The sequence below is a fragment of the Larus michahellis genome, chromosome 1 (assembly GCF_964199755.1).
Source record: "Larus michahellis chromosome 1, bLarMic1.1, whole genome shotgun sequence".
NCBI classification, from domain to species: Eukaryota; Metazoa; Chordata; class Aves; order Charadriiformes; family Laridae; genus Larus; species Larus michahellis.
This window is the reverse complement of record NC_133896.1, coordinates 73,431,963-73,459,174: the sequence shown is the minus strand read 5'-3', so window position 1 is coordinate 73,459,174 and position 27,212 is coordinate 73,431,963.

Below are 27,212 nucleotides of genomic sequence, written 5' to 3'. Positions count from 1 at the left end.
CATGACACCCTTGCACCCTTTAGGAGCCCTGCTATGGGTCATAGCGTTGGAACATCACATCTGACTCCAGTCAGACGCAGGGAAAATTTGGGTTTGGTTGTCTGTTTATTACTTCAGGGCAATATTCCTTGAAATCCTGCTTCAACTATTATTGCGTTAAAATAATCAAAGTGATTTCTTTGGACACTAAATGAAGTTTGGGTCACTAATCAGTTATTTGGCTTACGGTAAGAATGAAAATGCTTGTTCCTTAATAGTTGGATTCTTAATATGATGGTCTTCACATTTTTAAACGAAGTGTGGGTTTTTAAAATCCCTCTTCTTTCTTTACTCACAGATGGATTTGTGTGTGTGTGTGTGTTTTCTGCATCTGCATAACCAGACACAGTGGAGTTGATGTTTGTCTCCAAGATGGAGAAGTGCTTTTCCATATTTGTCATCACAGATCTCTTCAGATCAGACATCTCTTTGATCATTTTAACTGTGTTTTATATGCTTCATAATTTCCTTGCTGAGTACCTTATGTTACATGTTACTTTATAAATCAATAAATAATAGCAATAATTAAAAGGGTGTTCTGTGGTAGGGAGCTAGATGAAAAAATAGGTTATTCCATTAACCTTTTACCTCTGGAGACAGGAATTTTGAATTTGTGTTAGGTCACAAGACCAAATCAGTTGGTCTCTTGCGAACTTTAGTCCACATCACTAACCACAGCATCACTTTCTACAGTCCCTCCTGATTGACATCTTTAGCCTGCAAGAATAACAGATCTTTTGCAGCTTGTAAGACTGAGATGGAATGGCAACGCCAGCACCTATGTCTACTGTGCCTTGTTCTGCACAGAACCATTTGTGAAAAAAACCCTTCCAATGGCTTTTATCCCCAAATACAGCCTGAATAAGCTTATCTAATATTTAATTACCAAAATTGTAACTGGTGAAAGTAGTTGTGCAATTTGGAAGGGGGTTCTTTTTAGCCCTGTCCTATAAAGTAGCTCTCAGAGGATATGAAATGTTCATCAAAAGAAAATTAAGGGGGAGTTGATGGTGGTGTGTCATTGTATACCCAAGTGTAGGCAACATATGTGTTAGTGAAGAGCTGTCTATTCCATCAAAGATCTGACTGATTACATGAACTAACAAACAGGCCCTTAGATTATTGTTACTCTCATCTCCTTCATTTCCACTTCTCCCTTTCTCCACCAGTTATTGATGCAAATCTGTTGTCTATACCCTGAGGAGGTCTCAATGGCCAAGTGGGTTGTGAAGGAAATAAATACTGAACATTCACAATCAGATAGTGTCACAGTACAATGGCATTTTTTGTGAATTACTCTGAGACTGGGAAGGCAACTTATTAAGTGGAATCTCAGTTTTAAGATGGAAGCTCATCTTAAAAATAGAAAGTAGCACAAATTTTGGAAGAATGGGTTTTATGCTCAAGAATCTGCGTTTATACCATCTGCTTGCTTGTTTCACACAAAAAGAATTGAAAATGTGTAGTTTTCCTATTATTTATGTAATTTGAAAACAAATAGGACTTACATTTTTTCATTAAAAAATGGAAGAACTCTAGAAATTCAAAAGATGCTTAAATTTCTAATTTTTGACTAAGACCTTTCAGCCACACCTACTTTGAACAGTACTTGCTGCCAGCTGTCATTCTTTCTTGTTGTTTCTCAACTGTTTGTCCACTAAAATGCCTTGGGTTCCTATACTGTGTTGTAGGTGAGACTGCTTTGGTTGCTTTTGGTTTTTCTGGTATTTCAGGCAGTTATCTGTTAAATAATATTTTCATTTACCTGGAGCTTGTCAGCTATACAGAAGAGCCATTACACATGGTGCTTCCTGAGCTTTAAAAATTTGTGTGATGTTTCTTTTTCCTGAATTCCTGGAATTATCTGATTTTTTACTGATTCTATGTAAATTTAGCATCACCATTTCCTCCTGAGAAGTGCTCTAAGAAATACAATAAGTAGAAATAGTCATGATGGAGGTCTGTGAAACACTCTGGTATTCAAACAACTGCCTTCTTCCTTCTGTCTGAAGGTCTGATACTCATTTACCAAATACAAGGGGTGGGGTCAAGTCCAATTATAATTACCACATGTATCTGCAGGCCATAACAAAAGAGAGATACAGTGCTTTCTGTTGACACTTGCAAAAGATGCCCCAGAGTGGACTGCACTTTTTTGTCTATGCTATTCTCGTTGCCAGGATCTCACAGAACGTTCCCCAGCTGATTCTTGGTGAATTCTGGTGTTTTCTTTACTGTGAACTCTTTTGTATCTGGGCAGGATTATGCTTTGATTTGAAAGTTGAAAATTACTGAAATTTTATCAGTAGAATACCTTCAGTGACTTAACCTCTTCCTCCTACCTGTAGTTCCTATTTTGGAAGTATGATAGTGATCTGGGGAGGCCTTCCAAGGATGCTGTCTTATGTTTTATGTTGTTGGCCATCCTAATGATAACCTTAGCAGACACCAATCTTAGTAGACTTAGTGGACAAAATCAATAAAAATAGACTCTGTAAGGTTCAGTTCTCAACACCGAAATGTCTGGAATAGGGATACAAAGCCGTTTATGATGGGAGGAGAGTCTGAGCATGTTGTGGGAGGTTTAAGTAAGAGCCAACAGGGATGTAGAAGGAGAAGGAAGTATTGAGATTCAAATACAGAAATTGATAAAAAAGAGTATTTTTTAGGAGTAGGAAAACAAGCGTGACTATGAAGCTTGCTTGTTGTACCTCCACAGAAAGTTGTTTTCCTAAGAAACCAGCCTCAGTTTGCAAAAATTCAGTTTTCTCATGGTGTTACCCAATACAGTTTATATGAAACAAGCATCTCTTACAGGGGAAAAACTTTTTCAGAAGGAAGTTTTGCACTGTTCCTTAAGATGGTCAGGTTAGATAACACTGAGATTTCTCTGGAAAATGGCCTCATAAGTGGGATGTATCAGAATATATTTTGTCCACAGTTTTTGTGTTGTTCTGTGCTTTGCAATCTGCATTGCTGCAGAGGGTTACATCTACCACTTTGGTTCAGAGGTCAAATTTCGTTCATATGCATGTGCGTCATGCTTTTGAAGACTGAGACCAAAGTATTAAATAGGCATTAGAAGCCAACCGAAGTTGACAGGAGTCGGTTGAAGGTGACAGGAGAACAGACTTGGCATAGCTTGTCAAGTGGATAAGGTAGGCAGCTCCTTCTCCTTCCTGGAGAAAGTATGGTGCTATTTTAATTTTCAGCTTCAGTTACAGCACCCAAACTACTGAGAGTAACCCAGCCTAGAGAAAGGTGATGCAAGAGTCTCCCAGGGGCTGATCTCAAGCCTTCACACTCCTCAGTCTGATTGAAGGTATTCCTGGACACCTGATCTCCAGGCATAGTAGGGATTCAAATGTTCCCTGTGGCTTCAGACCCCACAGTGAGCGGGGGAATCAGCACCTTCGGTAAAGATGTTATTTTGTAGCTCTTCACAGCACTTTCCTTTCTGTGCAGAGACGCTCCAGTCTTGCGTAGACCCAGCTCTGTCTTGTGCCACCATCCAAACTTTGTTGTCAGGTCCTAAGGATGACTCCTTTCGTATGTATTTTGGGCAGAGAGGTGAAACTGGAAATGGAACAGTAATTAAAGAGTCTGGTGGGTGTAATTCCCTTTGAAGAGTGCTTCCGACAGAAGCACAAACTGTTTCCCGTGGTGATGAAGGTAGCTTTTGTCAGGCACATAGGTGTATAGAGGGCAGCTGTAATATTTTTCAGTATTTTTCAATATTTTTCAAGTCATCTTAAGCTTTGTGATGGGGCTTGCATTTGGCAATACACAGTGGGGCAGACAATACATTTTGTTTGCAGTTGGAATTTTCTTTCCCAATTAGTTCCATATGTATTTAGCCGACCTAATCAGTGAAGCACATAGACAGCTTTTCACAACAGTTGATATGTGGGTCTATCACATTGGTTTTGCAGTCTAGGTTGATTAGCTGGTTCTTTGTGTGAAATAGGTCTGCTGCCTTGATTGCAGAACAGTGCGAGGTTCATTTTGCCTCCTTTCTGCAGCTGTGGAGTGCTGTAAGTAAGTATTGGTCCTGGATCTAGTGGTGAAACTCAGAGTGCTTTTTATCCCAGCAAACTACTGCGTACGTAAGGTTTATTTACTGCAGTTTATCTGTGAACTCTTCTTTTTGCCACAGCTGCATATTTTCTTTCCAGGTTAAAAATATGTACATTTAAACCAAAGTTTCTCTTTAGTTTAAAATTATAAATCCTTCATGTGAGATTTCCCATTTGTTTGTCAGCCTTGCCAACATTTTGATGAAGAACTTGTGAAAAGTAAGTGAGTGCTGTTTTGCATAAAGACAGGCCTGCTTGCAGGGACTGACTCCTCATCCAAAGCTGCTCGTGAAGCCTTTTAACAGTAGCTTCTTTTTCAGCTGAACCTGGAACTGGAAAAAAAGGTACTCCTTCAGGAAAAAACCCAGTGGGGTAGTGATGGGCAGCGCCACTGGACTCTTACAGTACCAATGCAGAAAAGGCACCTCAACATCATCAATTTATATGATACTACTAAGCACTGGAAGAAACGGCACGGAGATATTTTGACAGACCAGTGTTGGTGCTGGAGATCTTGCTCTTCTCTCCTTGGTCCTCTCTGCAGCTCCATTTAGGGCCTCTGCCTGGCAGGCCTTACCCTGGCCCTAGAGAAGAAGTGGCAGTGGGGTGTTTAGGACCTTCTTCTGCTGTGCCCTCCCACTAGGTTTGGGACATCCATGTACTAGCACAAATGCTACCCATCTTGCTTCCTTGTGCCCCATGGTGGATACATGCAGCAGCTCTGCTCTGCTCCAGCACATTCAGGAAGAGCGGGAGCAGCGCTGTTGGCTGGAGAGGAGGAATGGGTAGTGTCTCCCTCAGGTCCTCCTCTCCTCTTTCCTCTCTCTTGGAGCAGGAAGGCTCAGCCCATAGCACTCTCCCAACCCCCAGGAAGAATTGGAGGGGGGAGGAGGAGGCACAGCAGGACACAGGAATATTTTTATAGTTATTGCAGTTTTGCAGCTAATGTGATTGGTTGTGTTGGTTTTGCGCTGTATATACTCAGTTTATTGGCCATTACCATTAATAAGATGGAGAAAACCCACCAGAGACCACCATCAGTTTCAGTCAAAAACGAGGAACTCCCACACACACTAGGAGAAACACAAATCGGGGTGAGGTGCAGGGCAGCATGAAGGAATCACAGAATCAACAGAATTACAGAAAGGTTGAGGTTAGGAGGGACCTCTGGAGGTCATCTTGTCAACGCCTCTGATCAAGCATGGCCACCTAGAGCCGGCTGCCCAGGACCACGTCCAGTCAGGTTTTGAATACCTCCAAGGATGGAGACTCCACAACCTCCCTGGGCAGCCTGTGCCAGTTCTCAATCACCCTCATGGTAAAAAAGTTAAAAAGGAATCTGGGACCACCTCTCCTTTCCCATGCCCCCAGAGAATCAAAATGCCATAGCCGTGGCATCAGCAGGGGTCTTGGGAGAGGCTGCTTGGGAAAAAGTGTACTGAACCAAAATCTGCTGCTGATGGCAAAGAGACAAGGATCTAAAGATTTTATAAGGACCTCAGAGAAAATGTCAAGCTAGAGGCAAGCCCCTGGGACCCTTATCCTGACAGAAAAACTCTGAAGTATCTGATTTTTGACTCAGCCCTGAGCCAGGAGCTGGTGAAGAGCATCTGTATAGTTTTCCAAATCTTAGTACCATTTTCCTCCAGGTATGTTTATGTCCAGGGAAACAGCTTCCCAATCATTTATGCATACAAGATTGGAAACCCCAGCAAGCAAACATTCAGCACAGTAATTGCATGCAGCGAGAAAGCAATTGGAATGGAAACGGGACCCATTCACTGGTTTTAGCGGATGTTTCCTATAGGCTTCAGTGTGGGATTTCCTTTCTCGTTCTGTGTGTTCTTTGACTTCTTAGGGTTACAGCATCTCTTCCATTACTGTAAGGAGTCATTTGTTTCAGTGGCCAGTCCATCCCAAACCATGACAGGAGGTTATACCTATAAAATTTACTGAGCAAATATTAGACCTGCAAACAAGATGTAGCCGAGACAAGGAATGTTTCAAAACCTGATACCAACTTATCTTTATAGGTAACTATGATGCACTCAAGCATACCATTTAAAGACTTTAGTTATGTGTTAAAAATAGTCAAATTTCCTTGAAAAAACATTTTAAGAGTAATACTCTGTGTAGTCACCCCACATATGATAGATCATCCTGAAGTTTTGAAAACTCTTTAGCTGAAATTTTAACAGCTCTGCTTAAGAAATGCTAAACAGCAAATACTCTTTCCAGAAATACCATCCACTGTAAACCTGTCAGACTATTACTTAGCTATTAACCTTTCTCGATGAAATTATAATAGTGCTGTTTAAAAGAATGCTGAATATCAGAAACATTTCACTAATACATAACAGATGGATACCATATCCAGAAATATTTGTACTGTAAACCAAAGCGCTTAGCAGTTTTACACTGAGAGGTCAGAGATGGGCAGGAAACAGTTTTCCCATCCCACAAGAATTTTAGTTTTCATATTTTCCTACTCTGATGAATATACAGAATATTAAAGAACCTGGAGTTTCTCATAATAAAGTAAACAAAGATTAATTTTTCTAAGTTTTTATTTGTTTGCTTGCTTTTTAATCCAAGTGTATTACACATTTATCTAACTTATCCTCCACGCACGTTACATATTTGTTATTTAATACACCTTCCTTGAGTACAAACACCCTGCCCCGAGAAGGCTTCAGATTCAGCAGTCAATAGGTTTTCTTTTTCGTCTCTACCTCCTTGACTGAAAACCATTTTCCTAATACGTTAAAGGAGTAAAAGAAAGTGTTACAGCAAAACTGTGACCTAACTGAAATAGAGATTCCATATGTCACATACCTCTTATAACTCTCCATATGTGAGAATAACTGATTTTTCCATCCTGTTTACATGGCTGATTTCACCGTTGGACTTGATCCTGGGTGTAACCTTTATTTTTAAATAAATGAAGTTTGGGAAAACTTAAGAGTTGCTGATTTCCAACCAGTTATAAGTATGGGGAGGGGGACACTTGCATTTGGAAAATCTTTGTGAAGAAGTTTTTTTTTCATCTTCTATCATAGTTATACCCGTGGCTTTAGCTGGTAATTATGTTTCTATAAAAGGATGGAATATGTTTCCAAACAATATCTTAGTTCAAAATAGTTGGGCACTACTTGTGAAATGTAATTACAGCTGAAAAAAGTACACTGTGTCTTCCATTTAAGACCTAGTAGACACCCTGCTAAAAGATTATGTCATTGAGTCTGAAGATTTGGATGCAACAGAGAACAGACTATTATCATGTGTTTATCTGTAATATGAGAAAGCAGTACTATTTATGATTTATTTTTGATAACTATGAAGCAATATGTTTTCAGAAAATTTTGATTTGGTGAGATGGAAGCAGCAACTTTGTGTTCAAAAAATGTTTCATCCTTCTATTATGAGAATCTGATGGAGCCAAGATGTTTTAGCAGTGTTTTTCTACCACTGGCAGTTTGTAGAGAATATCTTTCCCGATTGACAAATGCATGTGAGAATAATGCATTGCCTTGGATTTCTTTGATGAATTACCACAATAATTTCCCTCCAGACTTATGACCAGGACTTTTAATTAATTAAAGTATGATTTCATGCAAATTTGGATTCTTGTAAAAGAACTGTGTCTCTTCTATGCCTGTTCTTCACGAGGTGTAAATTCTATTTTGTGAGCACTGAAATGATGAAGCAAGAGGTGTTGTAACTTTTCTGTTAATTAAAGGCTTTAAATCCAGATTGGCATCTTTATAAATATATCTATACATTTACATAGATATATGTTCGACTTCATTTGTACCTTCTATATTTTGATCCAAGAATCACTACATAAAATTATGTGGCCTATATTATTCAGTCAGTCAGTTTAGTTTTCTCAATAATCCTAAAATGTACTGATTCATGTTAAGCCATTTTACATTTTTGTGTAACCGGCTTGCCTCTATTAAGTATTTACTACTGCTGCTATTAATTAGTTGTGGGGCTGTAATCTGGTTAACATTGTTCTCTAAATACTTTGTTTTCAACTTTTTTTTTTCAAAATATGAGTTTTTCAGTGACAAGAAACATTGAAAATCACCATACAGACTGTTCAGCATTTTAAGCTAACAACAACCCTGGATACATTCTTTCAATAGCTGAAAAAAATTAATTATAATTTTTTTTAAATTTGTACTTTAAATCTGTGATTTCTAAAATTTCTTTGAACTAGCAAACACAAGAAATATTATAGGTAAAGTTTTTTTAAAAGTCTACAAAAATACTTTTTTTGTCCAGGGAAAAAAAGGTATTTAGATACACTGCTTCCCCACCACCACCCTACAACATAGAGAACTTTTTCAAAATTCGTTCTGATGACATTTAAAATTGAATTTAAACAGGATTTTTTTCTTCAGGTTATCTTCAGTAAGGACTGTTCTACAGAGTCAACCTACTGAGAATAAAGCAGTGATCCAATTTTAAAGCTGAAAAGCTATTCCATAGCAGGTTTGCTTGTTTGCCTGTTTGTTTATTGTATTATTATTTTAAGTTTTATTAAGAAATGTACAGTCTTATTTCATAATAGGAGTACCCCTGGCAGATAGACTTAATTTGCTTTGATGCACTTTAATCGGCTTTGCTCCTGGTGCTGCCCAATAGCTGTGTCCACACGGGCTGGCAGTGCAGGGTTGATGTTTCACAGTAACAGCCAGGCAACACTCATTTGGGCTACATGATTGTAGGGACATGCTCCTGGATTACCGTGCCTCTGAAGCCTTCTTAGCTGTCGTTAAAACTGTGCCTGATTTATGTTAACTAAAAATGAGGCCTTCCTGCTGCGGGAAGCTTCCATTTTGTTTTGTCTTTGGTTTTTGTCTTCCTCCGTTTTTGGGTGAGATCTTTACGTGCGAGTGGGGAATGTGCCATTCATGTAAAAGACTTCTCAGCCATCTCTGAGTTTTATTAGCAAGTTGTGGGTGTATTTTCTGCAGGTCCACAAAGTTGTTGTCCTGCGACTTGTTGGTCTTTTGCTTTACCTAGTTCAGCTGTCTTAAATACTATATTGTAACAGAAATATCACTGCATCATATTTTCCCCCCTTTCCACAACCAAGTGTGTTCGCCTCTGACATCTCCAAATGTCTTCAAGCATGAGCTCCAAGGCTGACATCCTCCCCTCCCACAGTCAGGGCGGTCACCTCACCTCCCAGTCTGCTCTCCCCAGAGCTCATCCTTCCCTGAACACCTCTCTTTTCTCACAAGAGCCTTTTTAACCTCTTTATCTATTAATTTCCAGATGAGGAGAACAGCCCACGATGGCTGGGGTAGACAAGGAGACAAATGGTTGTGTGTGATTGTGCTCTCAATGTCTTTTAGGAGGTTGCTTGTCTGTAGCTGATTGTGTTGCTTCCTTCCTTGATTTTCTCCCCTAGCTTTCTGTTAAGGTACAAATATACATTTATACAGGGAAGTTTTACAATTATTTTCCCAACTTCCCTAGCAAAACATTAACAAAATGTTAACACAGCATGATCCATAAAATTGCCAGTAGTTGCAGGCTTTTAATCTGATGTTGTAACAGATATCCGTCCTGCCAATTCCAGCTAATTTGCACTTTGCATGTTTCCAGTATTTATGAGCATGAGGAATGCTCTGCCATGCCTTTCTATCCCAATGGATAAGGCCCCATGCTAAATCCATGCTGAAACACATGTCCATGCGCTGTATCGTAATTGAATTGCTGACAGAGGTTTTAGCTGTTCCCAGCCAGCCTTGTTACCTGTGTTAATCTGGATGGTAGCCTAAGAAGGTCTTGAATTCTTGAATGTGGGTCACTTTTAAGGCAAGTTTTCTTTGTGAATCAGGAATGAAGTGCATTCCTTTTTTTTTTTTTTATGTACGTGTATCTTTTCTCTCTCATGCTTGTGAGCGTGCACGCACAGAGACACTAAGCTTTTTTTATAGTTAATAGGGCCCTTGGCATTTTTAAGCCTTAGTCTTGACTAGACTAATTTGTTTTATTCTGCTTTCCTTCTGTTGTAGTTTGTTCAGCGTTTGAGTTTAGTTTAAGTGAAGTTCCTTGTGATCATTGTGCATGAAGGGCACCACAGAAGTAACACAAGAATGATTGAACTGATTGAACGAATATACTCCTCCCTGCTCTGTTCTCCTCTTCATTGATATTTAAAAGGAAGAGGGATGGAAAGCTTTGTAGATGCTATTTGGACTGCATATTTTTGTTGTGCGTTTTTTCTACCATTTCTGTACTTACAGCATCAAAATATTTAACCGCTGGAGTCATCATGAAACATTGCCTATCTGTTATTGTACAGCTTGTTTTTAAACTACAGAGAAACCAGCATAAATGTAGAGGGTGTATTCTTAATGCTTTTTCTCGGGACACCTTTGTCGTGGGTCACTGTAATCTGACATGAGAGTGCAAAGATGAATGGTAGTCAATCAAGTCTTCCCAGAGCTCCTTAAGCTCTGTTAAGGTTGTGGCTAGGAAACAGCATTTACTTGTACCTTCAGACTCCAGCAAACCAACCACAAGAGACTGAGCAGTGCTGTATTCCCAGTGCAATATGGGCAGCAAGGAGAATAAGCATGTGGGCTCTTGCCAAGTAACCCAAAGGAGATAAGGATGTATTAATGTGACTGCAATGTATGCGACCTCACCGGAAAGACTGTGTAGAGATGAGGTCAACCGCATTCAAGAAAGGGGAACTCAAAGCAAAGGCGTGTTCAGAGAAGGGCCACCAGAAAAGAAGCAGAGAACCTATATTTTGAGAGGATACTAAAACAAACCTGGCTTTTTAAACCTAGTAAAGGAATATCTATGAACATAGCAGGAGAGCATATGCCAGGAAGGGAGAAGAGATAGTTAAACTCAGTATCAAAATAAAAGATTAAATGCATTTAACCAGTCACAAAAACTACAGGAAGTTAGAAGACAAAAGTAAGTCCTCAAACATTAAATTATTGAGGTTTTGAACAGCATCTCCAGAGATCTAGTAGGAATAAAAATGGAACTGCTTGTAAAACACAGTTCAGTCAATCTCTGTATAAGAGATGATGTGATGTGATTGCTTATGATAGTTGGATAGATGTCTGGCCTTGATGACTCAAGAGGTCCCTTCCAGTCTTACATTAATGGACACATAAAAGAAATCTACTGCATAGAAAAATGGCCCCAGCTGGAGTAATAGAACAAATGGGACTTTCACATTTATTGATAAATTCTGCAATTTTTATTCATAAACTGTTGGACTGTTAGAATTATGCTCTGAATATTATTAACTCTGATTAAAAATTATGTCCAAAACATTTATGACTAAGTGAGCACCTCTGGACTTCTTCTGGCATCCGTCATACTGTGTAGGTGGTTATCTCATTTGGGCTTGTAAACGGAGCGATTTTGAGTAAAGCTTGAAGTTGGATAATGGACATAGAGAATTGCCAAGTGAATCTTTGGCCTGCCTTCTGAATCAGTAAGAAGCAAATGTTTTGCTGAGCAAATGATATCAATGGATCTGCAACTGCCAAGAAGACAAATTTCCAAGTAAAACATAAAATGGACTTCTGGTTTTTTTATGTTATTAAAAATCATGGGGTGCTTGGACATCCTACCAACCTGACCAGAATCTGTTATAGGAAATATTATTCTGTATAGGTTCCTGTAGTTTCAACTGTAAGGTATTTCTCCTTGTTCTTCTCCTAAGGCAGTGGCTCTCAAGTTTTTTGGGCTGGTGAGCCACTTCTCAGCCTTTGTAAGCCTCAAGCACTTACCTGTTTTAAACACAATTTTCAGTTTTAATATACCACTGGGGCAACTATGGATCTGTAACACTGCTTGTACACCACTTATTCAGACCTTAAGATTCAGTGTTAGGAAGCTATTGTATTGCATTGCTGGAACTATTAAGAAACAATTATTTTCTTTCACAAGGTGACTATAATTTGTGATAAACTGCAGTAGTCAATTATTTCATACAGTTAATAATTTTTGCTATTTTTTGGTATAAGGATACATATAATTTTTGTTGCTTATTCTCTTATTTTTGTAAATGTGATCGTTCATTATTATTATTGTTGCTACTGTTATTATTACACCATGCAATTAAGGGGCATCTTTGGGATTGCTCACAAATACGGTCTGCTTCATCTGTGGTCTTTCCTACCTTGGTAAGTAGGGTCATTTGTATGGCTTGCTACTGTTCGTGTTCTCCAGCAGGCTGCGTATAACTGCATAAAGAAGAGTAAGGCACAGTTTGATGCTCAGATCTTTGATGAGCCAACAAAGAAAGAGTGGGGAAAGTTTCTGGCATTAATAAACCAGGTCTGTGAGAGTAGAGAATCCTTAGTACCTATTTTTAGATTGTCTTTTTCTGCCTGCTTGGATCAGGCTTTGCCAAATGCATCACTGTTAGAAATATTAGGCTATTGTAATACCAGAAGCTGTGGTCAGATGTAAAATTAATTTTGTCTCACCACATTCAGACAAAGTAATTTTGTATGATGCACGCGTGTATTTTCCCTGCCACAAAGGGTGAGGCCAAATCCTTGTCTGGCTTATTTAATTGTCTTGATTAGGTAGGTTTTGTGTGGTCCTTGCTACGGAGGTGTGGTCACATACCAGTGTCAGTCCCATTCAGTTGTAGCTGCAGACCATAGCCCTTGTAATACACTTAACTCTGTTATTAAGCAGCATGTGTCACTGTGTAGTCACTGATGTTTCAGACTGCCACAGGCATTTGATATATTTCCTCATCTCTGCCCTTCTTTTTGTTTAGCACAGATCTTGTTGCAAAATGCTAATATATGTACAGGAACCCACTCAGGAGGTGTGTATTTGGACCTGGAGATGAGTATGTGCCTGCTCAGGCTCTGAGTTACATGAAAGAATCCCTCAAGATGAGGGAAGTTGCATAAATGCACGGTATTGATGCAGTACTAAGATTTGTCAAATTTGCGTTTCTAATGCGCAATAAAGCTGATAATTTAAAAATGAAAGTGAGTACTATATATTTTCTAACGCTTATTTCCTAACCAGCATTTAAAAATGCATTGATTTGAAGGACACATCTTTCTCAGTGAGCATTTTTTTATTAAAGAAAAAACAATGCTGACTGAGAACAGCCTGGTTCTAGAAAGATAATCATGGACCACCCAGGCATAGTTTTTACAAGGCCCAATTTACTAAGGAATGCCAGAATGTTATCTCCTGGGGTTATCGAGGAATAAATTAGTGTCTGTGCACTAGAGGCTGTTTCTTAAGTTATATCTTGAAAAAAAGAAAAAAGAAAGGGGGAAAAAAAGATGGTAAATTAATATTATTATATTTAAACTATGATTCTCCATTGCCTGTGCCAAAATCTTTTATGGAAAGTGCAGTGTTACAAATAAAAATGCAGTCAGTAGAAAAAGCCACACTACCATGAGTACACCCATATGGCATGTTGCAGTATAGGCAACTATATAGATCTTACTTAAAAAAAACCCAACCAAACCACAGAAGCTGAATGATACAAGAAGCAAAGCTTATTCTTCTGTAAGGATATATACTGAGAACCAGCTATCCAAACAATGATGCTGCTGCAGATGTTTATGAGGTAATTGACAGTCATGATGTGCAAATGCTACTTAAAGGGTATTACGGAGTAAGGATGGAAGTGGCCTTTTAAACTTGCACGGCACTGAAGCAGGGAAGCAGGCAGTGCAGGAGAACAGACAGGGTTTCTTACTGCTGCCTTTTACCTTCAGCAGTGGCTTCTCTGGTGACATTTTACCAGCTTTCTTGTTGCAATTACGCTGACAAAGAGCCAGAGAGGCTATTTATTATTTTTGTATGGAGCTCATTTGGAGGGTTTTTTTTTTGTGTATTTATAAATAAAAATTCCATACTTTTATAAATACCCACCTTGTCCAGCCTGTCCCCAGCAGGCTGAGGAACAGCTCGCATGAGCCTGGGCTTGGTGCTAGTTCTTGTCCTTTACTGTTTGCAATAAGTAGAGCTTCCCAACACTATCACGTATCCAATAGTTTTTCCTGGAGCTGCCTCCTTCCACATGGGGTGTCCCTGACGTGTTTCAGGCTGTTTCACAGACTGACAAATGGCTGTTTCGAAAAAGAATCTTTTTGATTTTATGATAGAACGTGGCTTGATTTTTGGTTGGTTTGAGTTTTGGTTTTTGTTGGGTTTTTTTTTCGTTCTCATGTGTCAACAACTGGCCAGGCTATCCAAAAACCTTCCCTTTGAGGTATAAACATTTCCTGGAAAATTTGCACTGTGCAGATGTAATGCTGAAAAAGTTATGAATGATGGAAAAACGAGGGGTTCTATTGGAAACTCTTTGACAGCTTCAGCTACAGCTGTCACTAGCATCCCAGCTATGACATATGGTCCTCTACTGTCACAAGAGCTGGGACTGCTGATGCAGTAATAATAGCCTATAAGCACCTGTATCCAACTTCTCATAAAATGCCAATCATGGAGCATTAACCAGTAAGTTTTGCAAGGCACACTTCCCTAAAACCCCCACACCAAATGAAAAAATCGCAATGCAAGCAAAAGACATCAACCCCCAAACCAGACTATACTTCTTCAGCCACCATCCAGTTTAAAACATTCATTACAGAGAATACAGCCAGCCCTACAAGAGCACGCACGGAACACGCTTCTAGCTGCAATAGCCCCCACCAAGGTTTTATTACTGCCCTGTGCAAAGTTAAAAGAAAAAGAAAAAGAAAAAGAAAAAGAAAAAGAAAAAGAAAAAAGGAAAAGAGAAAGAAAAAGAAAAAGAAAAAGAAAAAGAAAAAGAAAAAGAAAAAGAAAAAGAAAAAGGAAAAGAGAAAGAAAAAGAAAAAGAAAAAGAAAAAGAAAAAGAAAAAGAAAAAGAAAAAGAAAAAGAAAAAGAAAAAGAAAAAGAAAAAGAAAAAGAAAAAGAAAAAGAAAGAAAAAGAAAATTCCACAGCAACAGCCTTCGAGAACATAGGGATCAGTCTCATTAAGGAAGAAAGGAGAATTTTATGAAATATATTTACAGAAAAAGAGGGCGAGAAAAGGAAGAAAAGAGTACTGTACCAACTCCACTAGGGAAATAAAAGAGACGACCAGCCTTATACCAACAGAAAGAGGCATAGAATTACTAGAAAAACAACTATAAAGACATCGTAAATCAAACAGCATAGAGTTTAGAACATCAAAAACGCAGAAATTTTCATCTATTATTAATTATGATAAAAAATTCTATCTCAGAATATTTTACACAGCAGCTGTTGCCAAGAAAATCTACATCTTCTTGAGCTGAGAAACTTTAAAATCAGAAGCAAATCTTCGCATAGCCAGTGGAGATAGCATAGATATTAACACAGTATTTCAATATCTTCTTTCCATTTTCAAGTCAATTAAAAATACAAATATGAAATACAAAAACTATTTTAATTTTATTTTGATCTTATTTAAATATTTAACTGAGCCCCAATATCCTGGTGTCTATTTTGTGTGTGTGTGCATGTGTTATGAAAATCCAGTCATCTCTCTGAAATTGAGTTATGGCTGTTAATCCATGAGGATTAGTAGTTCTAAAAAGTAATTTACTTGTTGTTTTATTTTTTTCCCTGTAGTAATTTTGATGAGGTTGACAACCACTTTTGAAGTCAGTGTCAGAGTTAGGATTCATCAGATTTGCTCCCTCCTGAAGCCTGTTAGCACCAACTCTAGCAGCTAACCTACCGTGACAAAATTGTTATTGTTATCTTCCTATTAATGTGTGTGTATATTTTCATATATTTTAAGGAGATGGTTCAGGACTTGGGTCCATAAGTATAGGTGCTTGCCTACATTTTCCTAAACAGGCTTTTGACCAGGGACAGGATCGCATTTTGTATGACTTGAGACTTTGGCCTCTGTAATCCATTGCACCTCTTCACATATTTTGCTGTGTGTTAATTTAGACTGCAAGTTCCTCAGGGCAGGAACCGCATCAGCGTTTGTGTGCTATAGGTATTGGCAATATTTATGGAAATAAAATTGCTGTATTCACTGTTTCTTCTCAAACCAAGCTGCAAATAGCTGAAATTAAGATTTAGAGAGATATAGGTGAAATGTCCATGTTACTCTGTCCATGTGTTTTAGTTTGGACTAAAAGGACCCCTTTTAATGGTAGGAGATATTTTGGCCTCCATATGCACCCAGTGCCTGGCCCCTCATCAGGGAATCGTTTACAGACATTTAAGTGGCAAATTGTGGTTCTTGAAAACTGATTAGTTCTTATTTGTCTAGATAAAAGATAAGGCATACAAAAAGATTATTAAAAACTAACTTGATAAAACAGAATGCTCCATTTGATGGGTGGGAGGAGAATTTGCAGGGGAAATACCAGTTACACCAAAAAGCAATAGCCAAGTCAGCTCTCATGGTTAGTATTTGTCAACAGTGTAACACATTTGCATCAGTCAGGAAAGTCATCGAAGCTGTTCACTTGGAAGAATTGCAGCCTCTTGTTCTTGAGGCAGCAGCGAAATGACAACCTATAAAATGCTTGCAAAGAGTTGAAAGGAAACATTTCAGGCACTGCCTGGAAAACGTGTGACTAAGGCTGTGAGAATAATTGTTTTTTTTCAGCTAGAGTGCCGAACCTAAAAAAGAGGGAGAAAAAATAAGTTAGAGTCAAACCAAATGGAACTTCATTTTTTGTTTTTCTTGCCAAAATGGAAATCTGAAAACATTTATTTAGTGCAAAATGCAAACATACATTCCATTTCATCCAAAACAAAAATGTTCATTTTGAAGCATGAGGAGGAAAAGCAAAGGAAATAAAGGGCTGGGGTTTGCCAGGATTTCAGAGGTGGCAGTTCTTTTTACCTAGCAGCTGGTATGGGGGATGTTTTATATATACATGACTATTATTTGAAAAGTGATCCCCTGGCTCATTAGGTGACCTTAGCACAGGAACAGAAAGCACAGGCTTTTGCAGGGGCAAAGGGCATCTTCCCACATGTGCCCACAACACAGTAGGCAGAAGGTAAGTTTCCTTCCACACCCGATGTGAACCTCTGCAGACTGCGAGTGCTCCTGCTTCACCTGGCTACCAGCTTTTGCGAAAGCAGGTGTGCTCCATGCTCTGCGTGTGCGGCCCTTCCTTTTCGTCTTGAGGACTGTGTGGAGCAGGATGTTGAATGTGGCTGCCTCAGCCACCAGGTCAAAAAGCCTGTTTCTACGTAGTGCTCTCTTGCTCTTTGCCACAGTGATTATTTAAGCACCTTGTAATACTTCAGCTTCGTAATAACATGGAACAGCTCTCTCAAGAAGGATTTAGAGCCACTTCCCTGAATATCCTGTGTAAAGATGGTGAGGGCAGAAGCATACGTGGCAGATCAAGGTCTTTCTCAACTAAAGCCATCTCTTCAGGGTTTAAAGTCATCTTTTTTAAAGTCATCCTCCCTGACGGGCTGAGAGAGTTGGGGTTGTTCAGCCTGGAAAAGAGAAGGTTCCGGGGAGACCTTATAGTGGCCTTCCAGTACCTAAAGGGGGCCTAAAAGAAAGATGGGGAGGGACCCTTTATTAGGGAGTGGAGCGATAGGACGAGGGGTGATGGTTCTAAACTGAAAGAGGGGAGATTTAGATTAGATATCAGGAAGAAATTCTTTCCTGTGAGAGTGGTGAGACACTGGAACAGGTTGCCCAGAGAAGTTGTGGATGCCCAATCCCTGGAAGTGTTCAAGACTGGGGTGGATGGGGCTTTGAGCAACCTGGTCTAGTCGGTAGGTGTCCCTGCCCATGGCAGGGGGCTTGGAACTAGATGATCTTTAAGGTCCCTTCTAACCTGAACCATTCTATGATTCTATGATTCCTCTCCATGCTGAACCAGCCCAGCTCCCTCAGCCTCTCCCTACAGGGCAGGTGCTCCAGCCCCTGACCATCATGGTGACCCTCTGCTGAACTCTTGCTACTTTGCCAGTGTCATTGAGGGGCTGTTCCTTCCCAGTGACAGAGCTCTGCATTTGGCACTGCTGATTTTCATGGAGTTTCTGTTGGCCCCTTCCTCTGGCCTGTCTCTGTCCCTCTGGATGGCAGCCCCTGCCCTCAAGCGTATTGAGTAGTCCCCCCAAATTGGTGCCATCTGCAAACTTGACCAGAGTGCAACCCACCACCTTCTCCAGGTCATTCGTAAAGATATTAAACAGTTCAGGTCCCATTGCAAGCAACCAGATACAGTATGACCCATTAACCATAACACTCTAAACCTGAACATCCAACCATGTTTTTTTACTCAATTAGTTGTCCACCCATCCAGACTCCAAGATTTCAACTTGGATACAAGTGTACTATAGGAGACAGTGCTTAAAGCCTTGTTAAAGTCAAAGTAAATGGCATCTACTCCTCTCCACTTTTCCACAGATCCAGTAATTTTATCACAGAAAGCAGTCAAGTTGGTGAGGCATGATTTAACTCACTGAAGGTTCTTTATTCAACTATTCAAAATGTAGCAAGGAAGCAGAGTAAAATAAGCTAGACAAAGAGAAGCTGGCTTGTCCTAGACCACACAAGAGGTCAGCTGTGTAACCAAGAACCAGAATCAAGTACTCTTAATCTCAGTCCAGTCCCCAACCTAAATTATGTGTCTCTATTTTTTAATTGAAAGTTAACTTTCAGTAAAGTATTTCGTAGCTGGAAGGAAAAAAACAAAACATGGACCATGTGGCAGATCCCCAGAGACTGCTAACAGCCAATAGAACATATTTTGAGAACTGTTATGTTAGACTAAATTCGGCTACAAAATGATTTCTCTTTAGAAATGAATGACCAACACAATTTGGCCTTAACATTTCCTAGACCACAAATGGCTTAGGAACTTTAAAAATTGCACTCAGGTTAGGATAAAAATAAATAATAGAGGGATCTCTTTTGGTGGTAGTAGGAGGAAGGAAGTTTGTGTCATGTGTAACTGCCTACACATATCTGACACAGAAATTGATATATGTAAGCAAATTTTAACTTCATTTCCTTAAAATTCAAGACCATGGTCTTTGCTAGTGAGGCAAGAGGCCGACAGATCACAGAGACAAAGGGCAATATTCTTAATGCACTAGACTGCCAGACTGTCTAATCTTGATGCCCACAAGTGGAGCCACGTTTTCAGGAGAACTCTTTTGCCCCAGTGGTTTTGCTTGTGAGATTTGTGGCCTTATTTGTGAGAAAACTTTGCCTTATTTTCTTGGCTCTGTTGAAGATTTGGCAACTTTTTTTGTTGATTTGTGGATGGGTGCTCTTGAAAATCGATTCTAAGGAGACAGCTGAAAACTTTGACTCCTGACTGATGTCAGGAGGATGCGACATATTTTATACAGAAATATAACTTGCGTTGGAGAGTAATGCCACTTTCCAGAAGAACAAGATAGCAACAGTCTTTCCCTAGTGGGTCTAAGCTCCTGTTTGAATGCAGCCTTTATGGAGGAATTTCAGAGCTGTTGAGTTTCATGCATGAGCAGTGACGGCTGGCTCATTTAACCTCTGGGCCTATAGTGAAACCACAGCCAAAGAGACCGAGGAATTGCAGTTGGGCTTTTTCAGTGAGCTGCACCACTTGAGTGATGGATGCACTGAAGTCCAGGAAGAATTTCCATTCAATTTAGTATGTTAAGACTTCATATCTACCATCTATCTTTCAAACCTCTTTTTTTTTTTTTTTTTTTTTTTTTTCTGGTAGCAGTTCACAGGTAGTGCAGAACTTAAGTGCATATTGGGTCAGATGAGTGTGGTCACATTTTTGTTCTATTATTCAGTGATCACGAGAGCCTCCATTACATACAAAAATTGCCTGAAACTCTTACAAAAACAGCCTTCCTGTACCGTGGGCAGGCAGGAACATGCTGCCTCAGACCATGATGTACGAGATTCTTTCCCAAACCTTTGAAAACTAAACCCTGCTGCATTAAGAGAAAAATGATTTTGCTTCTGCTAAACTACCACATGTTGTCAAATACACACCCATTTTAATGTATTAATCTTCCATGACCCATTGTTAGCTCTTCATACCCCACAAGGGGATATGTCTCAGACTTTAGGAAACAATGATCTGTTGTGACTCATCTGCTTAAACCTTTTATTCATTGTTTTCCATCATACAGTTAACTAGTTGCTATATATTTTTGCTTGGCATTATTCATAATTGAATAAATAGGAATTTATGATAGATTAACCCGTTGACTTCAGCGGTTTGAGTGGCTTTCAGTAGGCATCTGAAACCTACTTACTGCTATAGGAAAGACAGGAAAATGAGATCTGCAGATTATGTGTATAAAACTAGAACAGTCCTGATTGCAGCAGGAATGGAAATTTGAAAACTGGTTTGCTGATTCCTCCCACCCACATAGAACACAAGTTTTTACATCTTTCTTTCTTACCTTCTTTTTCTTAGGAGGGAGGCAGAGGGAGAATATATGGAAAGAGAAGGTAAGAAAATTTGGAGAGGGGGGAAATTTGAAATAGGAATACAAAAATATAATGAAAAATGTTTTTGGTGTTTCCGATGTGGCCTAACCAAGAAACGTTAGAAATGTCAGGCATCAGTCTGTTCGTGCAAAAATTCCCACTCAGTGCGAAGAGGAAGAAGCTTTACAAAGCAGAGAGTTTGAAGAGCACTAGAACAGGTCCTGTCCTACCTCACTGTTTGTGAAATTTCATAGTTATTGAAGTTGCAGAAGGTATAAGTCAACCCAGAACTTGGACCACTTTCTTGATGGTAAACCAAAGCTTTCTATGACCTTATTGATATTAGAAAGAAAAGATTGGAGTGGTTTTCAAACCACCCATACAAACTTTAGGTAAAACACATGAGGGACTGGTTAAATTATCAGTCTTTTAGCCACAGCATTTTTACTACGCAAAACAGTATTTTGGACCAACGTCTATATCTTCCTGTAAATGGTTCTAATTCCAATATTCGTGTATTCTGGTTTTATTCTTAGCATTGAGCACTTCTTTCTGTAGTGTCTAAAGACTATCAGGATCAGACATCCAATCTACACAGTGTAGTTAGGTAGTAAGTTCCTGTGCGCCCTGTACACAGATTCACAGAACAGTTTAGATTGGAAGGGACCTCCAGAGTCCATCTAGTCCAATGTTGTGCTAAAAGCACTTCTATTTAGAGCAGGTTGCTCGGGGGTGTGCCCAACTGAGTTTGGAATATCTCAGAGGATGGACATAAATCACTAAGTGACTGATTACTTTCATCTTGAAAAAGCTTTTCCCTTAAATCTGACTGGAATTTCCTATGTTCTATCTTGTGTCCAGTGACTCTCGTCCTATCACAGGGAAAAGTCTGGATCATTTTTAAAATGGCTAGAATCCAGAAAATGGCTGTAGTAAAAACAGCACAGCTACCTCTTATCTAATGAATCCTGCATATGAAATCAAGGGAAAATCCTTTGCACTCAGGAGCAAAACTTCCATTGATCTCAGGAAGGCTGAAATTTTGTTCAGTCACACTTGTGGCAAAACCTTTTTTTTTTTTTTTTCCTTCTTGAATTGTATAATTTCTTAAGCCTCAAAGTAGCTATGAAAAATTTACTGGATTCTAACTTTGTATTTTGACCCTTTTTAATCATTAGTGCATTACAAACATGAGGGCAAAAAATCAGAAAGAAGCTGGTCTGAAATTCAATGCCCCTAGCAAACGTGAGCTGCTAATAGAAGATAGGTGTGTAGAAAGAGGGTTTTTAGTTATGAAGTCTCTGTCAGAGAATGAATGTTTCTCTCCACATTGTCATCACTAGAGGTACCTTTCCTTCACTTACAACCACTTCTGGGGTAGCTTTCATTTCATTATTGTAAATGGCCTCACCATGCAGATGTGGTTTCATGCACCAAGTAGGAGCCCCTAAATAACAGTTTGTGCTGTGGAAAATTATTAAGAGAAAATCTAATTTCGCCGGATTGCTATTTGCCTGTCAAAGAAATTAAATATGGGAAAGACTTGTCAGATCATTGAGGCATTCCCATTGCAAGTAGATACAATCCCCAGCAGAGAACGTCTCTGATTTTCAGATGAAAATGCCTTTGCAGGGATGAGCACTGTAGGACTCTCTTTCTCTTGGAAAGCTGGGGAGCCTCACGGGCTTGTAGGAGAAGAGGGATCTGGGGTGGGAGGAGGGGGGAGAGGGGATTGATGGCCACCGGGAAGCCTTTAGGCAGTTCAGTGAGGAGTGTGCAAATAATGCAGCATCTTTCCCTGAGCGCTCCAGCACTCCCCTCAAGCAAGGCAAGACAGTAAATCTTGTCTTTGCATAGTAGCCCATGTAATTTTCTTCTTCACTTTCTTCCTATGCTCATCCAGATTTTACCGAGTCTTTGCTCGGTTTTAATGCTTTTTTTTATTTATTTATTTTTTTAAACTTCCACTGTGCAGCTGCTGGGCTTGTCGTCCCACTTCTACAGGTCCTTGCAATGAACCTGTTCCCTCTTTGCCTGGCGCCAGTCACAAAAACAAAGACAGGGGGCAGCAGACTTGTTGCTAAACCCACTTTCCTGTTGCGGAGGTCTGATGTCTGAGGTGTTAACCTTCATGTTCTTTTGATCTGAGTAAGGATAATAGGTTGTTTTTCAATATTGTTTCTGGTTCATTAATATGTATGTTGTCTGCTCCTTTTTTCCCCCCCTGCCCCAGAAAACCCTTTGAAGATACCTTTGTAGCCTCTCTTCTGCTGCAGGCCTAACTTTGACTTTTCCGCTATTCATTGTTTTCCTCTTCGTTTCATGTTCTCACTCCATTACAGCCACTTGGCTGCTGCAGCCAGGCATAAAACACCATCCTGCTTTCTTTCCAAGGAGCAGTTTAATGCAACAGCACTTTTTGCTGCACCCTCACTCTGTGCAGAAAACAACGCCAGCCATGGCCAGGCAGCACAGAATATGTCCTAGAAACAATGCTGATGTCTCAGGAGGTGTCACTCTTATTTCACATTCTCTCATCCCAGTCAAGAACCGAGGATACAGTGCAGCAACCAGGGCCAAAGAGCCTGAGACCCCAGCTCTAATGATGGCTGAGAAAACGAGATGCCAGCATGCAGTAAGGCTTTTGTAGGATGCGTCAGACCTATTGCACCCACACAGTACAGTGTATCTCTTGCACGCATAGGGCACTCTAAACAGCGTGTCAAGTAGCCCCTGGTCCCTCTGTTACGTGGTGCAGTTCCTTCAGGACTCACTCAGTGTGCACGACACCTAAGCCCCCCTGGTTTCTGCATGTGGCCCTGGCAAAGCAGGTGTCACTGAGCAGACTAAAACAGGAGACCATCGCTGGTAGGCAGTGGTGCCTTTTAGGCATCGATATTTCTCTCTACAGTTAGTAGTGGACAAACCATCCTTCGTTAACTGTGCTAAAGTCTGATTGGTTTCTGGGCACATTTAAACAGTTGTCATACTGTACCCCATGAAAGGGTGAGACAATCACTATCTAGTTTTAAAGGCTGCTTGTGATGAAAAGAGCATGAGATCATTTGATTGCTATTTTTCTTTGGAATACACCCTCCTGCTCATCACCCTGTGGGCATCTATACTCTCTTTTGTTGAAGTTGTTCCTGTTAATATGATTTCATGTGCTTTGGGGCATTTCAGTGTTCTTGCTGAGCTTTTTTTTTTCCCCCCTGCCTTCTCTTTCTCTGTACCCTCTCCATATTTTTGTGGTATATTTGGCAAAACTGTGGGTTACACCCATGTTTCATCTTGTTGTTTTTGTCATTTATTCACCAACTGAGCTCAGAGGAAGGATTTGTTTTTCACTAAAATCTGGGGACTTTTTGTTTTTTGTCTTTTAATAATTTTATAGTTTTGTTGACTAAAGCACAAGAAAATTGAACGACTTGTCCATGGTCACACAGTGAGTCATTGCTTCTGTCAAAATAAGAATCTGCCTAGAGCTGCCATAGTTTGCATCTCCTCAATCCAGCCATTAAAGAAACTCAGCTCTTCTGTGAATTTGTCACAGATCTAAATGAAAGCTGGTTTTCACATCACCTGTTTCTATGGCACTGAATAAATTTTGCAGGCATAGCTATCAACCACACTGTGTGGTAGACAATAGCAATATGAAGTACTGAGATAAAAAAGATGTTAGTTCCTGGCCTCCAAAGAATGGATTAATCAAGACCCATGAATCTTGACCTCTAGGTCCAGCTCTGCTCCTGTCCAGGATTCACTTGAGAGAAAGTCTGGGACGATAAAGTAATGTGCTCTGAGGGTCTCGAAGTTTTGCATTTATCCTAAATTGTCACATCTTGTCACAGCCCGAGACTGGAGTCCCCATGCATGGTGTGGGCCAGAGATGCTCTCTCCACTCAGAACCAGGAATCAGGCTTTGGAGAGCTGAGTCCTGAATGGAGAGGGAGCTCACTGGTAGTCACTGCTTCAGTACTACTCATAACAGCAGAAAAAAGGGCAACATTGCCTGCAGAGACAGAAGAAACTCCGTAGAAACAGAATCTATGAGCTTATGGTTTTATGAAATAAACAGAGAAGGCAGGGTGGGTAACATTCCTAGTATTCCCACTACTCCATCACATTACGGGCTGGGAATTCGGCCACAGAAAAATTAAAACTTCCTTCAGGCATAGAAGGCTATTCAAAAGGAGGACTTTTTTTGTTCTGGGCAAGTGTCTTTTCACTGACCTACAGACAACCTGGCTCTAGTCTTTCTTCGTTAACTGTCATAGGCCCTATGATCCTCACGGGTTAACAAACCACAGCTTGGTGATGCCTGCCTCAGAGGGGTTGGACCCTAGGGAGAATAGTCACCTCCACTCAGTGTGGTCCCTTGCCACTGCCTCCTAAGGCTGCTGAGGATGTCTGTGACAGAGCTAAGAGCTGAACCCACCACCTCTGACCACCATTTCCAAGTGTAAATACTTACAACTTTTAACAATGAAAGCCAGAAAAAAAACCAAGGGGAGAAGAGTACCAATGTACCTCAGCTGTTTTTATAGGCTGAAAAATATTCAAAGTCTCCTCCAGTAGTCAAAGTCGCATCTCTTGGTCTTGAAGAACTGTAGGAAGACGAGACAAAGAAATTAGAATATGGCAAGACATATAATAGAATTATCATGGGCCAATGAAAGACTAATTTAAGTCTTATTTATAGACTGTGGGTAACATTCAAATTTCACTTCATCTTCTTTAAGCCTTTTACTCACTAATTCTTTGAAAGGAAGACTAATTAAGAAAAGGATCCACTTGGCAACTTATTAGTTTTAAAATCTTTCTTCTTTACAGCTTTGGTCACTACTGCTTCCACAGTCTTTCGGAAATTTTTCCTCAGTTTATTGAAGAGAATTCAGTTGCCTCAAACCTTTTTATTTTAGCTCATTTAAATATATCAGCCAGTTTCAAGACTTGATAAAGATGAATGCAATTAAGCTTAGAGGCCTCATAAATGCTAGGCAAAGAGCTTTTATTTTGACAAGACAGCAGAGCCAAATTAAAAGAATATCTGGTAACCCGCTGAAAATACGAATGTGGGAATTTCTGACTGTAATTAATTTTGTATGGGGATTATAATGACTTACATTTACATACAACAAGGAATGCTAAAGAACTGATGCAACAGAGTTTGTGTGTGTGAGTGTATATTTGTGTGTGTGTATATATGAAATGCAATATTACAATGTGGCGGTTTATGTTTTATCGTGAAGAATGGTACTGAGTTTCCGTTGTCTCTATCCGCCTCTCCAATACCACCAAAGCAATGAATACTAGCAACAAAAGCAGTAGGCAAGCTAAGCCCAGCATGCACATCTCCAGCTGAAGATGAGGTCGGCTAGAATGTCAGATCCTAACATTATCATATTCCATGAGAGAATACCTCTGTGACGCTGCCTTTTCGACCAATCTCAAGCCGCTTTGCAAGGCAGGTCATTAGTATTGTACCAAAGGGGAAACTGCAACAGGAGGGGTAGAAACAGAACCTGTGACCTCTTGAGCCCAAGCCTGGCATTCATACCCGCCTAGGAAGCCACACTGCCTGCTAACACATTCTTTCCCCAAGCAAAACCAGAAGTCTGGTGGCTGTTTTTGCACTCCCAGCCATCTGAGAAAGAGGAAAAAAGCAGCAAAGAGGATCAAGGTGGGGGGAACAGTCTGCTCTGTAGAGGACAGAGGTCTCCATCACTGAACGTCATTAACTGAGGTTTGAGGAACTTCATTTGAGGTGCTAAGCTGATTTCAATACACTCTTATTTTTGAGAAGCAAACCATGAAACAGCATTCATAAACAGGGGAAATGACAGACACAGTAGATGTCATTTGATGGAGACCTACCATTTTTACTTTTTTTTAGGAAATAATTTCTACAGCAGTTTGGTTAGGACGAAACAGAATAAGAATGGTCTTATTTTTTGGTTTCTTTTAGAAATAAAGGACAGTTTTCTCATGAGAAATATGCTTTTCTTTGGACAATATCTGATCAGAATTCACAATCGAAAGTAATAATTAGGAAGACCCTTGCCCCATTGGAAGTCATAATAAGGCAAGAAAATCTCACCAAACTCAGGTAGGAACATCTGCCCCTTGACAAGCCCAAAGGTGATCCTAAAGAGACCTGGAGTCTGACTGGGTGTTCATTTTTTCTACATCTTAGGCATTTCAAGTTGCTGATGATCCAGCCTTAGCTTGTTAAGGATAAAGCCTTACAGAAGAAGAAGGGCTGTTTAGGGCTTGAAGAGCATCCTTAGGCTAAATTGCCATTCACTAGCTTTCACACAATTTGTTAAGCACATAGTATCTTTATTACAGGAACAGTAGTGGTACTGCCCAGCAACTAGAGAGGAGAGGACTGAAAGCCAGGAGATCTATGCTATTTTCTTTACTGTGCTGCCAAATAGCTCTGTGACTGTGGGTCAAATCAATTTTTTTCCACACCTCAAGTACTGTAAACCTGATTCTCCTGACATTTATAACAAACTTGCACCATTGTCTCTGCAGTAATAGCAGTAAAATTACTTCTTACCCCGTCTTCTGTGAGCGTGCATGCATTTCAGAGCTCTATTGGTACTGGTGCTGAAGGCATTGGCCCACTTTTATAGCCACTCTTTGACATCCATGAATGCACGG